The following is a 19,644-nucleotide window of genomic DNA, read 5'->3' as shown; positions in this document are numbered from 1 at the left end:
CTCTGAAAACTGTTTTTAAGAGCAAAGCTCAGCTCTGCCACAGTCTGCATTTGTGCCCTTCTCATTGTTAGCAACTGGTGACAGCAACATTACTCAAACAAAGACCTGAAAGAGGGGGATTTACAGTGCAGGAAATTGATCAACATAGGATTGCACAGTACGTCTAGCATGTAATTTGGGTTTTAAATGGTTTCTTCTTTTTCAGATGCTAGGTCTATAGTCCTATGCATGCTTACTTGGATTCAAGTTACACTGAAATATACGAAATATATAAAAAAATAACATAAATTGTCCAGTAGCACCTTAGAGACCAACTAAGTTTGTTCTTGGTATAAGCTTTATACCAAGAACAAACTTAGCTGGTCTCTAAGGTGCTACTGGACTATTTTATATTTTATATTTCAACTGCGTCAGACCAACACGGCTACCTACCTGAATTGAAATATATGTACTTTAATTCTGAGTAATCATGCTCGGTATCAAGACACAGATAACCAGCGTGGTATCCTGCAAATGTTGCTGGGACTCCAACTCCCATCTTCCCTGACCATTGGGCATGCTGGCAGGGGCTAATGGGAGCTGGAGTCCAGCAACATCTGCAAGGCATCGTATTGGCTACCTCTGCTCAACTCTTCCCAAAGTATCTGATCAACTCCTTTTCCCTCCCTTCTTTTATCCTATTTCCCCCTACTTCTGACATGAATTATTGTGGATCCTTCTGTTTTGTGCTATTGTTGGACAACTTTCTGAGAGATTCATCAAAACACCCATTTGCTGCCTTTACTCATTTGGGCGAGGTGAAGAGAGAGCCTATGCAACACACACTGAGCAAGAATTAAGAGTCTGCTGAGCCTGAGTGCATGATATAGAACATCACTGATTTTCAGAGTAAGGACTAGAGTGTCCCTACAAGCAGCAAGTCAATGTCTTAGCAAATACATTGTAGCGACTCAGCTGATAGATGAATAATAACCTTAAAATATTTTGCATTTAGATACTTAATTCTGTCAAGATGTTTTCATTTTTATTTGAGAATCCTTGCTGACATTCATTGTTGTTTTTCTATTATGGTTCTGCTCCACTATAAAATCAGTATCTTTTTGATTACTGGAGGATTTAAACCTAAAAATGGTGAGACCAAAATGCCTGGTAGCCCTTTTCATACCTTCAAGAGGGTAGACCTCATGCATGGTGGGGAGAGCAGGATTAAGCCCACTGTCGTCATCTCATGCTGCAACCATCACACATTCAATGGTCTAAACAGAGCTGTATGGACATCCAACGGTACTTCTGCATTCTCAGGATCCTGTAAAAGTAGGGATCTCCAATCATAAATCGCCCGTGTTTGCAGTTGTGCCTGGGCAGCTCTGCTGGCTGCCTTCTGAATGCACAGAGATGGGGAGCAGGGACAGACACAATCTGCTTCCCTGCCACACATGACCATGTAGTTTAAACAGTAAAGGAAGACTTTGCTTTTATCAGTGTTGTTGTTCTATCATCTTGATCCAGCAAGCTGCGGTTAGTGTGAATACACAATTGCTGTATGCATAAAGAATTTACGCTAGTATATAATACTATATAGGAAACACATACTGATCCTGTTTTGTCAAGAACTGTAACTGCATCTTAAATGGAAAGCACATCCTTCGTCTGAATTTTTTTCCAAAAAGATTTTCAGTCTGGCTCCCACCCTTGACTTCACTATGATGCTTACATACTTTTTTCTCCCACTAAACTAACAAACTAACCTTTTTCATGCACTTCCATCTATTACACTTTTTCTACTAATGGGTTTCTGAGAACAGCAATTGCCAGTGAAAATCTTTTCATCATTCACATAGAGTTCTTCCCTCTTACCCACCTTACTTTTTGCCTCTCCCATTTCCTTTCAAGTAATTCGGCTTAGATAAACACACCTGGGAACTCTCACATGGATATCTGAAGCAATGGATGCCTTTGTTTTTGTTCACAGTTCTTGGCTTACTAAGGCAAGGGGAGCCAATAGGGTGTCCTCCAGATTGGTTCAACTTCAACTGCCATCAGTATCATAGAATCATAGAATTGTAGAGTTGGAAGGTACCAAGATGGTCGTCTAGTGCAACCCCCTGCAATGCAGGGATCTTGTGCCCAACATGGGGCTCAAACCCACAACTCTGGGATTAACAGTCTTATGCTTTACCAACTGAGCTATCTCAGCCTCACCTGATCCAAGGAATAGAAATAATTACTGCCCATAGCAAGAAACATTCTTTGCTAATCAAAACATGCCAGTACCAAACACTTTCTTTTTAGGTGTGCGTGTGAGTGAGAGAGAGATCTTGAGTTGGTATCTCTTTACAAAGTGATGCTTCGTAGCTTCCATATGTTTCCTGCTTTCACACTTTGGTGTAACAAAACAGGGGCCGGTGCATGTGGAGTCATGTAACATACGTGTGCCAATGTGGAGAAGACATCCCGTTTGGCTAGTGCACCAAAGGAAAGCTCTAGTGCTTCATCCTCTCTATCATTTGTTAACTATATGGCTATAGTAGAAAGTGGGCAAATAGTGAGTGATTTTCATTACTCCATTTTCATTGCTCCATTGTGTAGTAAAACTGATGTGTTGATGTTTGCAATTTAATTTAGCCTTAAACTGCCCAAGTTAGGGCACCATCAGCATGGACTTTGAAGTTTCCTGACATAATTGGTTTGTATGACCTCACCCCAGCGTGGCAAAATAGACAGTGCATTAACAGAATTCCTAGCCCGACCCATGTCCCAGGCAAAGCTCATCAGATGCTGCATACATCATAGCTTAAAAGCACATTTATAGCTTAGTGCTTTCCCCCAAAGAATCCTGGGAACTGTAGTCGCAATTTACAGCACTGTTAATGAGCTCTAGTTCCCAGGATTCTTGGGGGAAAGACATCTGTTTAAATGTGCATTAAAGGCATGATTTGTACGCAACCACATTAGGCACTTGAAAGTATCAGGACAGAACTTCCCAGCTATAATGTTGAGGATGTATTTGATGACCACAATTACATTATCATCTTCTAGACAATGGCAGGATGAAATTTTGCCCCTATTGATCTCCTTGTAGTTTCTCTGACATTATATTGTTTATAGTCAGACCACTGATGTCATTTGCATTGAGGAACTGATGTTACAAATGTGGCACAAAACTTGTGCTTCCCTGGGAAGGAGTTGCCTGACAGTAGGCAATGAGGGATACACTCTTCTCTAAGGGCATTCCGACATGGAAAATGCAATCCATTTTATACCACAGTTAACTGTCAGGGCTTTCCCTAAGGAATCCTGACAATTGTGGTTTAGTCAAGAGCTAAGAATTTTCTAGCTCCCTCTGTCATAGAACTACAATTCCCTGATTTCTTTTAAGTAGGGGAAAGGTCTGTTGAGTCACTGTTAAGTCAGAATTGTACATTTTTCCTCTGAGATTTTTCTGCCAAGATCTCAAAGTCTGCATCTGCACCATCTTTCTCATTGCAAATTGAAATTATATGCAGATTGGGACAGAGGTGCCAGCAAATACACTGTTGTCATTCCACCCCGTCTTTCCTTTTAGAACTTTGAAGTACATGAATGAACAAGCTGGATCAATATTTTTTATGTTTTATTTCCTCTGCAATCTTATTTTACTGGCTGAGCCATACTTGGAAAAAAACATTATCTTCCCTCAGCCCTAGAATGAGATAGATAGAAGATAGAGCTGAATACTCAAACTACTTGGTTGTGTAATTCACCAGTGTTTAAATGTTTTATTTGGGCAGCAGTTTTTTCCCAAGTGCACTCTACATAGAGGGGAATTTGTCACTTCAGAACTAAAAAAGTTGCCCTGGAAGAGAAAATTGTTGACAAAGTTTGCACTTTTAGTGTTTGGCATTCGAAATTATTATGCCAGTAAAATTACTGATATAGCTATGAAACTGAAATACTGGTTTCTAGTTATTGTTGACTTCAGTGGAAGGCAGTTACTGAAAGCTCGCAAAGGTAAAGACATTTTTCCATCTTACATTGAACACGATTAAGCCCTTAATGTGCAGTAAATAGGCCTTAGAAGTCCCATTAAAATGTGTTGAATACTACAGTTCCAGACATTTTTATAGCCAAATGCAATTAATATTGTTATGTTTGTTGTATGGTACTTTATGAAGCCTATGCCAGAGCTGGTACAAGAATTGGTCAAATGGCTTATCTGTAGGTCTTTAGATTTCTCTGGGAAATGTGCATTTCTTTTACCACCATAATATAATGCAGATGACATTACTAAAAGCCAAACTTCAGCTTTCTGCTCCAGTAGGTCAATTAGGGATTCACATTTGTCATTCAATTATTGCAAAATTGCCGACACCGGTTTTTTTCCATTATATCAGTTCAAGGGAAAGAGGCAAAACACTATGTAAAATGTAACCTTTTCATAACTTCTTCAGAAGAAATGAATAAATTATACACTGCTGAAGACTTGCTTTAGGTGTTCTTAAGAAGAAAATCATATATGTTAAGATTGATTGGTGGATCCCGTGAGTCACTGTAAGAGCCAAGCAGCAGTTTAAGGTGGATCTGATGCATCGCATACATGCATGTTTTATGCCTCTTCTGTGTAACATTGTCCTCATCCAAGTGGCAGCCTGCCCTTTCTCCTGACTGAATTCAGATTTTTCTGATCCACAGATAATTCAATAAGGAGAAAATCTCCCACATTAAGTTGCATGCTCCCCAACTGTGGACATACTGAAGCATATGGTGAAATTGGGGATTTGTATGTGTGGTGATGGGGTGTGTGATCTATCACGAACCTCCCTCTTCTCTTGGTGAGGGGCATTCCTTGATGGGCTGCCGGTGGGAGATGGTTGCAACATGCATATATATTTCCAGCCCCAATTCAGAGTGCTGGTTTCGACCTATAAAGCCTTAAACAGCTCAGGACCGCAATACCTCAAGGAACGCCTCTGCCCATATGAACCTACCCGGACCCTGAGATCATCTTCATATATATATATATATTCAAAGTTTCAAAAAGAAAAGAAAAATTTACACACACCTGTTTACATTAAACCATATTTCATATCAGTACTTTTATGGTACCCCTTGGCTTCTAAAATTTATCTTCCTTTTTGAACTGCATCTATTTGCATTTATCCAAATTACTGTACTTCATTTTTATCTTTTGTTATTTTAAATTACAAGTGCTATGTAAATCCTGCTAATGCTTTTAGATTTTTACAGTGTTATTTAATATATTCTATAAAGTTATGCCATTCTCTATTAAATTTGTTATCCTCTTGGTGCCTGATCTTCCCGGTCAGCCTTGCCACCTCTTGCCGTCTCTGCAAATTTTATATCCTCATTCCATAACTTCTCCCATGAAGCAAATTGTATATTATATCGTCTTCATTATCCATTCTTCTTTCAATGGGGCTCTTTCTTCTTTCCTTCCCTGGGCAAATAACATTTTTGCCGCTGTTGCCGCATACATAAACAGTACTTTCTTATCCTTTGGTGATTTTTTTCCTATTATACCTAATAAAAAGGCCTCTGGTTTTTTAACAAAAGTTATTTTAAACATTTTTTTTCAGTTCATTATAAAACATTTCCCTTAGCTATTTTACAGGTCCACAACATGTGATGAAATGTTCTCTCTTTCACCTTACGCTGCCAACATATGTTGGTCAAGTTCTTATACATTTTCGCTAGTCTTGTAGGAGTCAAATACCATCTATACATCATTTTCATGTAATTCACTTTTAACATATATCAGGCTGTAAATTTTAAATCCCCATTCCATAACTTCTCCCATGAAGCAAATTGTATATTATATCCCACATCTTTTGCCCAGTGTATCATTACAGATTTTACTTCCTCGTCTTTTGTTTCCCATTCCAGCAACAATTTGTACATTTTTGACAGAACTTTTTCATTATTTTCCAACAATTCTTTCTGCAATCTCGAAAGTTCTTTGCTAAAACTGACTCCTTTATCCAACCTAAAAATATCATTTAATTGATGATATTGGAGCGCATCAGTTAACAGAAGTCTTATGTCTTCAAACTTCTTTACTTTCAATTGATTTTCCTCCTCTGTGTTGCCCATTCTTTTTCCACATTATTTTTTTTACTGACAACGCTTCTAATGGTGATAGCCACCATGGGATTTTATTCTATAATAAATTCTTATATTTTCCCCAAACAACATAAATTGATTTTCTGATAATATGGTTTAGAAATCCCATATTAACTTTCATTTTTCCATACCAAAGATATGCGTGCCAGCCAAATCTATTGTCATTACCTTCCAGATCTAAGATATCTGGATATCTCAGTATCATCCATTCTCATAGCCAACAAAGACAGGATGCCTCATAATATAATTTTAAATCCAGTAGGGTGAATCCACCACTTTCTTTAGCATCTGTTAATAATTTGTACTTAATCCTAGGTTTCCTCCCCTGCCAAATAAATTTAAATATATCTCTTTGCCATTCTTTGAAGTGTCCTGTTCTGTTGACTATCAGTATAAATTGAAATAAAAATAACATTCTTGGCAATACATTCATTTTTATTACTGAGATTCTTCCCCATAATGATAATTTCATTCTTCCCCATATTTCTATATTTCTCTTAATGTCATTCCAAACTTTTATATAGTTATCTTTAAAAATGTTTATATTCTTTGTTGTCAGCCATACCCCTAAATATTTCACCTTCTTTTCTATCCCCAACTCTGTTACCTGTCTCAGTTCGTTTTTCTTCTGTTCTGTCATATTTTTTTACTAATAATTTATTTTTAATTTTATTCAATTAGAAACCTGCGACTTGGCCAAATTGGTTAATCTTATCCAACACCCTTGGTATAATTTCCAATGGGTTTTCTACCATGATTACCAGGTCACCCGCTGTCACGGACTTGACTTCCCACAGTCAAGATGAGCAGTTGGGGGGGGGGGTAGTCAGTTGGAAGAGGAAGAAAGAGACTTGCCTCTTTCTCAGCCAGCCAAAGGCAGCCAAACCCCCTTTTCAGAAGGAGGAGAGGCTGTGCATTATCAGTACAGCAAGAACGGGCTGTGTGTGTTGGGTTAAGATTAATGGTAGGCATAATAGATGTTGTATAACTTGTAGGAAAAGCAAAAGGCTGTGGTGGTGAATGGAGACAAGTTAATTTGAGTAAATTACTGAAATTGCCCTGTATCTGACACATTAACTGCTGAAAGCAAGCTTTTACTGTAACAGTTCCATTCTAAATGTTTCAGTGGAAAGTGTAAACTGTCTGGTGTGGCAGTGACAAGTTAAATGAGCTGATGGAAGGCATCCTCAGAGCTCTGCAAGTCTGTTTGCCCAACTTCTCCTGAACTAAACATCAGGAAAAACTTCTTGACAGCATGAGCTGTTTGACAGCGGAGTGGTCTCCCTCAGGAGGTTGTGGACTCTCCTTCCGTGGAGGTTTTTAATCAAGTGATTGGATGGCCGTCTGCCATGGATGCTTCAGTTGAGATTCCTGCGTTGCAGGGGCTGGACTAGAAGACCCTTGGGGTCCCTCCCAACTCTGTGATTCTACGCTTTGCTGCGAGACGAACAAGATAACAGGCCGTGTTTGGGAAACGTTCTCTTGCAACCCCCTCCCAATGCCTCTTGCCCCCTCAGAACTGCATAAGGAAGCAGCACAGCTACCCTCTGCTTAAAGGAGACCAGATCCCACCCTCATTCTCACTCCGATTTGCTCATGTAGCAGATAACATCTCTCACACATACAAAAGCTCTGGCTTAAGAGGCCTGGGAGTCAAGTCAAGAAGGAATTTGGGCATTCAGAGTCAAACAACAACCAGAGTGAAAACTGAGTTGCAGTGCAATTTTGGGGGATACAGAGAGATTAAACTCCCCTGCAATGCACTTTCCTATCCCAAGCCCATCTGTATCATCCTGCCAAGTAGTCAGGGGTATTTAACATGCGCCAGATCCATGTAAACCCATGCTCATTCTTTAAGACAATCAGCCATGGCCCTTCTCAATGCATGTCTTCCATCAGATGCACAAAGATCACTTACAAGGGCGAGGAGGACTTTTGTGGTGACCAGGGCAGGGCATGCTCACCCTCCCCCCCCCCCACAAAGAGGGTTGCTTGGCAGCAACAATGCTATAATTTAAATGGCAGACAACAACATCCTTTATTTGCCCAGTTACCCTATTTCAAAGTGTGCTAAAAAATATCTGCTATTGTGTTGTTTTTCTGTATTTATTTTATACTGCACACTGCTGTGAAGTTAAATGGGCATTTCACTAACATGGCCCACAGGTTAAACACAACTGAATGGAAAGGAGGAGGAAAAGGCAACTGAGTTAGGAAAGCAGCTAATCTGTGCTGGTAACGTCTGCATTTTCACAAGGATTCACCAGCACTTAGTGAGAAGAGGAACTGCATCCCAAAATTATCAGAGAAAAGAAATTTCTGTAGAAATTCTTATGGGTAGCTGAGGACACGAGGAGGAGGAGCTGCAACGTATTATTGTTCTTGATATTGTTATATTAAATATGCAGTTTTCAGTTGTCTTACGTTGTATTATTTTTTTCCTTTTTACGCTGCTTTTATAATGTGTTATAAATTTAATCTAATCGCTCTGGATATTTTTCTTTCTATTGCAGCAACATCCTCCTCCTCTATTTGAGCAGATCCCTAGTGGCTTATTCTCAATGAAAACACTTCCTGTTGTGCATGTAGCAGTACTCTGTGTTTCTTAGTTCTGCTCTGTACAGTCTGGCTCTGTTATATAATACAGAGAGAAATCAATATTATTACCACAGGGACCTTTCAAGGTGGGCAGCTTATTTGTATCAGGACAGCCATTCTCAATCCTTTCTGCTAAAAGAAATGTGTTTCCAGCTGAACAGAAAGCATAAACACTCTGACAGTGTGCACTTTATTGATTTGTCTCATATATATTGACAAGGCCAACACTTTGTCAGGAATTGCCATGATGAAGCAGCGCCCACAAAAGATGTACATATACTATCGGAACATGTGTGGGATATCCATGCATTTTTACTCACATGGGCTCTATGCAGAGTCAGTGCATGAATATTAGTGCAAAAGACAGAATGTAATTGAACTCCCCTTCAGCTCTGTGTGTTCACTGTACACACTTGGGAAATGGTGTGAATACATACAAATTCCACAGCTTCTACTGTGGCAGCCGAGGACCCAAGGATGCTGATAGCTAATTCAGCACCTCAAGCCTAAAAAAGAGACCAAGGGGATCGTTGGGTGACATATCCCCCTTTGAAACCCCTAGGGGTATTTTACAGGGTAGGGAGTGAGGGTTCTGTTAACCATTCATTTCCATTTCCCCCAAGAGCTTCTGTAATAGAATTATTTTGCTGATTTTGTAGTTTGGGGTGGTGGTATATATTCAGTTAATGATATTTATTTAAAGGGGGGTCCAGTTTGTGTGTGGGGTTTTAATTTCTGCTGTCTAAGCACAGTTTGGGAAGATCTCCTAGAGGAGTACAGTACTCAGAGGGCAGGGGAGACTTCAACATCTCATAGGAGCAAGTTAAAGAGTGTACAAGAGGGCTGCACAGGAAGTTTTCACATTGTTGCTAATGTCAGTTTGGCAAAACTGCAAGCTCTTTTCAGTCATGTGCAACTTGAGTTTTTGATCTGCCTAGAATTTGCTCACTAAGTAAAACTAAGCATAATATCTCTTGCCCACCGAAAAGAAAAGGGCAAGCTCTGCAGAGGTTGGCTTCGATTTGTCTCTTACAGCAACTCATTTCTTTCTCTTTACCTTTTCATTCTTTCAGGCTCTAGGCCAACTGCCATCCTTCTCCGTATGGTGTTTGCATCAGATTATCAGGAGCATTTGGCCAATGTTTAATCCATAAGGGGGGGGGTGGAAGGGAGGAGCGTCCTCTTCCATGGCCACTGCTTGTAAGCCCCCTTTGCCAACATACGGCCTGTGGTACTTCCTTTGCCAAGCCTTGCCCTCCCCCCCTTCACATTTGGTTTCATCTAGGAAATTGGGGGGGCAGTCTCGTCAGCAGTGCAGCCCCACACACGGATTCAGCTTCTGAACACGCTTCTTTAGAGGGTTCTCACTATTAAGATCCAGTACTAGCTTGAACAACATAGAATGATACATTTTAGATGAAGCTAAAAGAGCTGTAGCAGATTAAACACCTGCTTATGCTTATGCTGATTTGCGCAACTTAATTCTCTTCCTTCCAGCCTCACCAGTGTTGCTCATAGTAATTTCAGCTTCTGTCATGTTTTGACTAGGCAGCAGAGCAGCATGCAGACACCACAGAGATGATTGGGGATGGAAGCTCCTTTTACAGCATTTGGTTTTCTGCCTAAAATTTTTCATCTTTCAGTCCTGGTCCCCCCCCCCCCCCAGAAAAGCCTGTTGAGATCTCAACGGTTATCACCAGAGACTAATAAGAAAACCTTGCATAATCCTATTGTACATAATAATATATAAAGGTCTTATACCCTAGCCTGAAAATGTGACAAAGATAATTCCAGAAATAATTCACATCCTTAGTATAAACCACATAATGACTATATTGTGTTGTTTGGCAGTACAGAGCTGCAACAAGCCAACATGCCATACTGTTTGCCTGACCTGCAGCAAATTGCAGGTATTCAAATAACACTATGCCATTGATAGGCCATAATGTAATTATTTAGAACTCAATTATGATTGTCTTTCTGTTGTGTGTTACTTTGCTGTTTCCTCCATATAGGGTGAGGCAACAGCCCCTCCACTACATGGTTCATTTAACTGTAAAAGTATTTATATACTGCAACATTAGGGCAGTGTACAGCAGTAAAACATCATTAAAAACAGAACAAAACAATAAAATGACAGGTAAGAACAGTGGCGTAGCATGGGGGGTGCAGGAGGGCCGGCCGCACCGGGCGCAACATCTGGGGGTTAGCGTTAGGGGGCGCAAATCCATGGGTTAGGGGGCGCAAATTACTTGCCTTGCCCCGGGTGCTGACAACCCACGCTACGCCACTGGGTAAGAATACATGCACATATTATCGCCCTCTCCATATGACTGAAATCTAGGTAACAATCAGTGTGCAGAGCATCAAATGGAATTGTTGCAGGAGGAGGTTTTGCCTTCAATTGTACAGTGGTACCTCGGGTTAAGTGCTTAACTCGTTCCGGGGGTCCGTACTTAACCTGAAACTGTTCTTAACCTGAAGCACCACTTTAGCTAATGGGGCCTCCTGCTGCTGTCATGCTGCCGGAGCACAATTTCTGTTCTCATCCTGAAACAAAGTTCTTAACCTGAAGCACTATTTCTGGGTTAGCGGAGTCTGTAACCTGAAGCGTATGTAACCTGAAGCGTATGTAACCCGCGGTACCACTGTACATGGCGATTGAGCCTGTGTACAGAGCCTATATCAGAGATTTACAGAGTGTTGGGACAGCTCCTTCGCCCACCTTCCCTGGGGCTACTTAACAAAGACCTATGTGCTCTGAGGGAAGGCATACGTTCTATATTATGTCTTGTTGGTGGTATCTTAAAATTGTAAACCTACTTGGGAGGCCAGGTCTTGAACCGAAGATCTCCGCAGATGAGGAGGAAGAAGAGCAGGACTAGCAGACCTCCACAGTGCTGCTAGACCTGGCCATCCCTGCCTCAGCTTGGTTTGAAGCATTTGGCGCTCCATTTCAGGCATCCCAATGGCTTAGGCCAGCACTGCTGTATTCAGCTGAAGACTAAGTGCAGCAAAAGTTTGTAGGCTTCCTTAAACTTAATGAGGATGCTCAGTAGAAAGCAGCTTTTCCTTGTCCAGGGCAAAGCAAAGGGCCCAAGAGAATTATGATTGTATTGTTTTGGTTTTAGCATAGGAGCCAATCGCTAGGGGCTGAGGTCCCTTTGCACCCAGAGAAGGCCCCCAAAGTTGATGGGCATTCAAATGTTGTGTGTGCACTGCATCTTGTGATCAATTATGCAGAGTTGGGGTTTACTCCCCCCCCCATTTTATTCAAGTTGGCACCCCTGGGTTTTAGGCAGCAAGGCCATTGGTTTCTTTGTTTTTCAATGCCATGTTTTCTGCTGTTCAACCAAATCCTCTGTACTCTTAAATCTATATTCCCCTCAATTTAGAAGAAAGTCCCTCAATCCTTCAAGACAGCAGACTGATAAAAATGTATGAGTACCTTAATGGCAACTGACTCTAACAAATATGCCAGCTAAACTGAACAAATATATTTTTGCAGCATAGGTGATGCTTTTCTTCTAAACACTTCTGTCTCTGTGGTATAATGTTTTGCAGAGTTAACTTTTGATTCAGAGATTTGAGGGAAAGTGCTGGTGGTGGCTATCTTTATTTATAAACCATTTAACACCCCAATGGGTTCTAAACAGTATACAAAAAGTAAAAACCAATTATGCAACATTGTTAAATCATAGAATAATTAAAAATACACTACAAATAAAATATACAATAAAACAATCCCATTAAACATTGAAATATAGACAACCATGTTTAAATAAACATTAACATATAAACAACCATGTTTAAATAAACATTGGCATATAAACAACCATGTTTAAATAAACATTAACATATAAACAACCATGTTTAAAACAATACAGTGGTACCTTGGTTCTAAAACTTAATCCATTCCGGAAGTCCGTTCCAAAACCAAAGCGTTCCAAAACCAAGGTGTGCTTTATCATAGAAAGTAATGCAAAACACATTAATCTGTTCCAGACTTTTAAAAACAATCCCTAAAACAGCAATTTGACATAAATTTTGCTTTCTAACGAGACCACTGATTCATAAAATGAAAGCAATAAACAATGTACTGCTGTCACACAGTCAATCCATCAGTAGCTGAACTGGGTTCCACACAGTCCCCAAAACGGAGGAAAAACATTCCCACTCACCCCCTCCAAGAGGGTGGGCTTACCTGGCCAGGTGCCACCCCCCTTGCTACCAGCTGGGGGGGGGGGCGAGGGCTGGTAAAGGGTCGGGGCTCTTCGGCCCAGGCTCACTTTGTTGTCTTTCCAGGTTCATCGCTGGACTTCGCTCTTGGTTAGGTAAGTGTTCCTCACTGGCATGGCCTTGGGGCCTCCCCCCCTGTCCCCAGGCCGGGCAGGGGATTGGGGCCATGGTGGGGCCTCCTTCCCGGCATCGGGGCCGGATTCCAGCAGTGCGGCCTTACTCAGGGCTGTGGGGCGGCCTGATAGGCCTCCCACAGCCGGCACCCCCCCCCCCCCCGCAGTGGAGGCTGAATCGGGACACATTCGGCTTCCAGAAAAAAGTTCAAAAACCAGAACACCTATTCCCAGTTTTGCACCATTCGGGTTCCAAGTTGTTCATGAACTAAGCTGTTCGAAAACTGAGGTACCACTGTACAGCAATTAAAACAGGAGATTGAGAAATGAAGGGAATTCTTGTGTAAACAGCATCTTCAAAAGCCAGTGGGATGCCAGTGCAGATGGAGCCTGTTGGAAAAGCTTGCCTCTGTGTCTTCACAAATCAATAATCATCAGGAAGACTAACCAGGTTGCAATTACTGATATTACTGCGCTTACTGGGCAATGGAGTGGAAGTCAGTCTTTCACGTAACCCTGCCCAGAGTTGTGTAGAGTTTTATAAGTAAGTAACAGAACCTTTAAACTGGCTCCGTGACTAATAGGCAGCCAGTGCAGCCCCCTTAGCACCAGCACACTATTTTCCCAGTGAAGGGAAGGTCACACAACCCAGGCCATGGCGTTCTGCACCAGCCACTGAGGGAAACCCCTGCTGGAGTTCATTAAAGGTTAGCTTACCAGTGCCAAGCTGTTTGTCCAGTTAAAGCAGCCGCCTTTGTCATCCATATGCAGAGTATTTTTGATAAACACTATAGTTGCCATTATAGGGACGCGGGTGGCGCTGTGAGTAAAACCTCAGTGCCTAGGACTTGCCGATCGCATGGTCGGCGGTTCGAATCCCCACGGCGGGGTGAGCTCCCGTCTTTCGGTCCCAGCTCCTGCCCACCTAGCAGTTCGAAAGCACCCTTAAGTGCAAGTAGATTAATAGGTACCGCTTTCTAGCGGGAAGGTAAACGGTGTTTCCGTGTGCTGCGCTGGTGCTGGCTCGCCAGAGCAGCTTCGTCACACTGGCCACGTGACCCGGAAGTGTCTCCGGACAGCACTGGCCCCCGGCCTCTTAAGTGAGATGGGCGCACAACCCTAGAGTTGGACACGACTGGCCTGTACGGGCAGGGGTACCTTTACCTTTTTTTATAGTTGCCATGTGGTACCTTCACCAAACTTATTAGGGTGGGTTTATATAATTTTTAAATATGTTGAAATACAAAGAAAAAAAAGCAAAACATAAAATACAGAGAAAACAGCAATGATCAAAACCACCATCATTACTCTGATACCTTGGAAATAAACAAATTCAAAGAGCAAATGGCTACATGTCTATAACTGGTGAGTATGGTAGAGTTGTGTGATCAAATTGTGTACTATCATAATATTGTCTTGTTCCCTTGCTAGAGTGACTGTTAAAATATTTCTATGAAATCAGGAAGTCACCATCATTAGATCAATAAGGTGGGCAAACACGGAAGTCCGTGAAGGCCATAATTTACAAAACAAACTTAGGGGTGTGTGTAACTCTTCCACCAAAAAAGCAGTTTGACACACTTTGCAATACCACACCACACCGCACTAAGCACAGTAGTGGTTAACTCTCCAAGTCATACTTGGGACGAACCGACTGACTTCACGGAGCCTGCTCTGGGGGCTGGGGGGGCAGGCCTCACCACAGTCCCCCAACAAAATGGACTATCAGAACATATCCTGCTCAAAGGTTTGTGTGCATTTAGCACACAAAGATATGATTAGGCACTCTGCTTTTTGCCCAGTTCCACTTGCATGTCCTAAGCATACAAACATAATTGTTTATGCCCATACAGACCATTCTATCATTTTGCGGAACAAACGTCTGTAAAAAGGCCTACTGTCAATACCCCACCTCCTCCTTATGTGCAATCACAGGTAGTGACAATTTGTCTAGGAGAGGAAAATATACTGGGTACTTTGAACTGGAAAATGCCCCACTAAAAGTGTAAGGTAGGAGTTATACAGCAATCTTTCCTCTTTTGAGTACTAGAGGGAAAAGTAATTACTTTGCTTGGCCTCTCCACCCCACCCCCCTCACGCAGGAACATAAAATTAAACCTACTAATCCACTTCACTGAAGGTACTTAACGAAGCTCTGAGGCTTCAATTAACCACAGCTTAATAAAGGTACTAATCTGTATTAATGAAATCCTTCAACAAATCACACTGAAACAATGTTTAAGTAATAATCAGCAAGTTTAACACAGGACCTTGCTGTGGCTAATAGTTGGAATGCACTGTATAATCAAATTCCACAAGATTTAAACGAAACAAATATTAGTACATGCCCAGAGCTTATAAGTAATTTTCCCATCGCTGACTTACATCCTGCGTATTTAAGGTTCACCCCCCCAGCCATAAGCTGTTAAATCAGTAGCCCAAATCAAGTCCAAACATGCAAGAAATGTTAAGCTATCTAAGTACCACCTCCATGCAAATTCTAAAAATGTAATACTTAATTGTTATTTTCTTTTGTTGCAAACTATCACATGGGGATGGATACTCACTTTGCTTCAATAGATTAATTCCTTTTTAAAAATAAAAACGACAACCTATTCTTTCCTCTTTCTAAAGAGGCCACCCCAATCTCTGAGGGGTGCGAGATTCCAGGAGCACCAGGTACACTTACCATGTCTGTGTTTCCTCTTTGACAACAAGGCACAGCGGCGACTCTGAGGTCGCTATGATATATGGTGTGTTGACACATACAACCTGATCCTGCTGTGGAGGGATTCAAAGGCCACACTCCAAAGGGGTCTTGCTTCCTCTGGATTCAAAAAGAAATCCACCATGGTTCTCTGACCCTCTGCAGCTGGCAGCATTTTGCAGACTGCCCCTTCCCGCCCCCACTGTCCCATCTTTAGCAGCCATCACCAGGCTGGCTCCTGCTTTGTATTTGTACCATGCCAAATCCAGCGTCTTGCACCCAGGAATTAAATGGGGAGTCCAGGCATCCCACAAACCTATAACATTGACATCCTGTTGCAGTTTCTGAGCAGAAATAAAAGACAAAACATTATTTAATATAGCCAGTGTTATAGGTTTATTATAGCCAATGTTGTAATGCCATGATAGGACTCCTGAATAGTTGTCATGGTGCCCAGAATTCAAGGCTAAAACTAAAAAACAGCACAGCAAGAATGCTTCCAGACAGGGACTTTATATTACCAGCAGTTCATTCAGATCTGAGAATCTTTTTATGTTCAGCCATTTGCCGTCCACATCAGTAGGTGGAATTTGATGAAATGTCTCCATGTTTTGTTGTTTTGTCCCTTCCTTCAGTCCTTGCCCTTTGCTGCCTTTTTTCTATTCTGGGCATCTTTGCAGATATTTCAGTACCTGTGCTAGTGCACCATTTCAAAAAGAAAATTTGCAGAACGTGTGCAAGAGTGCAAGAGCAAATGTTACCAGTCCTTAGTTAATCGTGGTTCACAGGAGGCAACATGGAAGCTTGTGGGGACCAAGGAAGGATAGAGGTCAACTTCTATTTTTCTTTTTCTTTTTAACTGAGGAACTGAGCAGGAGTAATAAACAGCTATACCAACCACTGTAGGGGTGAAGTAGGTAGCAATATCAACAAATATTAAGAATACCCTGTAGGCCTCAGTAACTGTTAACAGCACAACCTCACATCTCCTTGTCGTAGCCAAACTACAGCTGCAATAAAATACTGGAATTCTTTAAAGAGGTCTTGTGCAAGAACTCTGTGTCATTTTTTAAACAAATGTTTTAAAGTATCTATTGCAATTACAGCCTCAAAGGTAATCCCCTATATATACTGTGCAAAGATCTTGAGAGAAAAGTTCCTCTAAACTGAGCTATTGGACTTTGGATGTGCCTTCAGCATCCGGCAGTTGACGGAAAGAGTCAGGCTTGCCTTGTTTGAACTACCATAAAGAAAATAGCCTGGCAAACAAAAATGTTTTGTTTGCCAGGCCATTTTGGCAGGATGTTCACCAAAAAATAATACTATTAAGATGGTAACAAGCTTTTACACCAGCAGTCACCAGGGGCATATCATAGGTCATTTTTACTTATCTGATTTCCTGTACAACAGGCAAATCCAGATTAAACAAAGAAAAAGTTCTCCCTGGCATTTTGATGAATGTGACATGCTATGGAAAAACTTGCACATCCTGCTAAGGGGGTGCCAAGCTTTTTGGACCCTGGAGAAACTGTCATGCACACCACCCTATGACCAAGCACACACCACAGTCTATTTGGGTGGCTGCCACTGAATGCTTCTTTCAATCCTAACTTTAGTGGAGGGCAGGGAGCCTGTGGGCATCAGAGAAAGTCCCTGTGGGCATATGGGCACCCACAGCACCCTGTTGGCGTCACCAATCGATAAGAGTTCTCTGATACGACATGTGGTGATGGCTATTAGTTTGCTTTGACTGGGAGAAGGTACCGGCATTTTATATTCCTAATGAAACATACTTTTAAATCCTCAACAAACCATGGGGCTTTGTATATTGGCATGACAAGACTGCTTTCTTAACATTTTGCTGCTACATGTCATAGGATGTCACAATCTATGCCCTTTTAAACTGGGGCAGAGTGGTTTTGTTTGTGACATGTTATGTATGTGTTTTGTGTTATTGCTATTGCTATTGCTATTGTTAACTGCCCTGTGATCTCAGATGAACAGCAGTATAGAAATTTTAATAAGAATAATAATAGGATAGCACACAAAAGAATTCCTGGCCCTTTAAAACAAAATTTCACTGTTTCAATTGAAATAAGTCTTTTAACTTCTTTTGAAGCAAAGATTGTCTCTTCATCCCCACTTGTAATTGTTGAGATCCATGATGCAATGAAAGTCTTTGTTCCCTAAAAAGACAATTCAGTTTCACTTTCATTCAGTCTAATCCACCTCTCACAAACAGCAGAACAAGCAATAAAATATGTCTTACTCAGACACAGTCCCTTGTAACATAAAGCATAAATTTTGTTCTTTTCATGCTTACGGATTATTCATTGTACCACACAGCTGTGTATTAGCATATCATATTAGCATGTGTAGCCTTCCTAATGTGCAAAACTAATCAAATGGTCCTCTTCACTTACAAAGAGTTTATACAGTATAGACACAATCACATAATGCATGAGAAATTAAGATGGATCCATAAAACTAGTTTGAATAGTGGCCAAAACGATGAATTCTGCTTCACAATACGTAGCAACAAGAGCCTACAGCAGAGGACCACCAGAAAGAATTCTGGTCCTGGCTTCTTGTTTCTTGAAATTGTGATCAGAGCAGGGGTACACAGAAAGACTGAGTGGCTACAGCTAGACACCACTACTAATATCTGACTCATCATTCCTATAGACTCCATTACCTTTAGGCAGAGATACCATACAGAATTGCACTGGGGTTGCATTTGTGCCAGCTTTAAAAATGCTAAGGTGATTTAAATGAGTTCAGTTTTTTTAGGGGGGATATGTACAGTTAATTGTACATTATCATCATGAAACAGCTGTTCAAGACAATCTTCTGTTCATCATCTGTCCTCCAAAATCTGTTCTGAGGTTTTCCTCAACCCTTTGGAGCACATTTGGGGGGGGGGGCATGTAGGGAGAGGAGAGGTGGGTGAAGTTCTCTTGTGCAAACAGAAGTCCTTGGATAAATGGCAACTTAGCTAGATACAACCCACTGTTTGTAGCATTATACAGTTGTACCTTGGGTTACAGCTGCTTCAGTTTACAGACGCTTCAGGTTACAGACTCTGCTAACCCAGAAATAGTACCTTGGGTTAAGAATTTTGCTTCAGGATGAGAACAGAAATCGTGCGGCAGTGGCGTGGTGGCAGCGGAAGGCCCCATTAGCTAAAGTGGCACCTCAGGTTAAGAACAGTGTCAGGTTAAGAACGGACCTCCAGAATGAATTAAGTTCTTAACCCGAGGTACCACTGTACACAGATATGATCACATGGATCATCCCACCTACTTTTTCAGATCAGTCTGGGACAAAAGGTGTACCATCAATGCCTTGGAGTGAATGCTTTCCATGGTGGGTGTCTGCTTTTGTAGCATGCTACTCTGTACATGGGATGTGGGTGGCGCTGTGAGTTAAACCACGGAGCCTAGGACTTGCCGATCAGAAGGTCGGCGGTTCAAATCCCCGCGACGGGGTGAGCTCCCGTTGCTTGGTCCCTGCTCCTGCCAACCTAGCAGTTTGAAAGCAAGTCAAAGTGAAAGTAGATAAATAGGTACCACTCCGGCGGGAAGGTAAACGGCATTTCCGTGTGCTGCTCTGGTTCACCAGAAGCAGCTTAGTCATGCTGGCCACATGACCCGGAAGCTGTCTGCAGACAAATGCTGGCTCCCTCAGCCAATAAAGCAAGACGAGCGTCGCAACCCCAGAGTCGGTCACGACTGGACCTAATGGTCAGGGGTCCCTTTACCTTTACCTTTACCTTTACCTTACTCTGTACATATGCTGAAGAGAGTGCTACATGATATTATTTCATCTTCTCCTCCCCTAAGCTCTTTTGTTTAAAAATTAATTTGC

General features: G+C 41.6%; 2 protein-coding genes across 13 annotated transcripts in view; one reads left to right on the top strand and one right to left on the bottom strand.

Moving 5' to 3' along the window:
- Positions 1–6,560, bottom strand: part of GDA (guanine deaminase) — a 462,724-nt gene extending 456,164 nt beyond the window's left edge. Inside the window, exon 1 of the mRNA XM_083403475.1 lies at positions 6,556–6,560. The gene's annotated coding sequence lies outside the window, so the exon portion shown is untranslated. The remainder of the gene's footprint in view (positions 1–6,555) is intronic.
- TRPM3 (transient receptor potential cation channel subfamily M member 3) overlaps positions 1–19,644 on the top strand; it is a 387,333-nt gene that overhangs the window by 217,881 nt on the left and 149,808 nt on the right. The gene's annotated exons all lie outside the window — the stretch shown is intronic.

This window comes from Podarcis tiliguerta (assembly GCF_965153285.1).
Source record: "Podarcis tiliguerta genome assembly, chromosome: 11".
Lineage (NCBI taxonomy): Eukaryota > Metazoa > Chordata > Lepidosauria > Squamata > Lacertidae > Podarcis > Podarcis tiliguerta.
The sequence above is the reverse complement of the archived record's forward strand: the minus strand, read 5'-3'. Positions and strand labels throughout refer to the sequence as shown.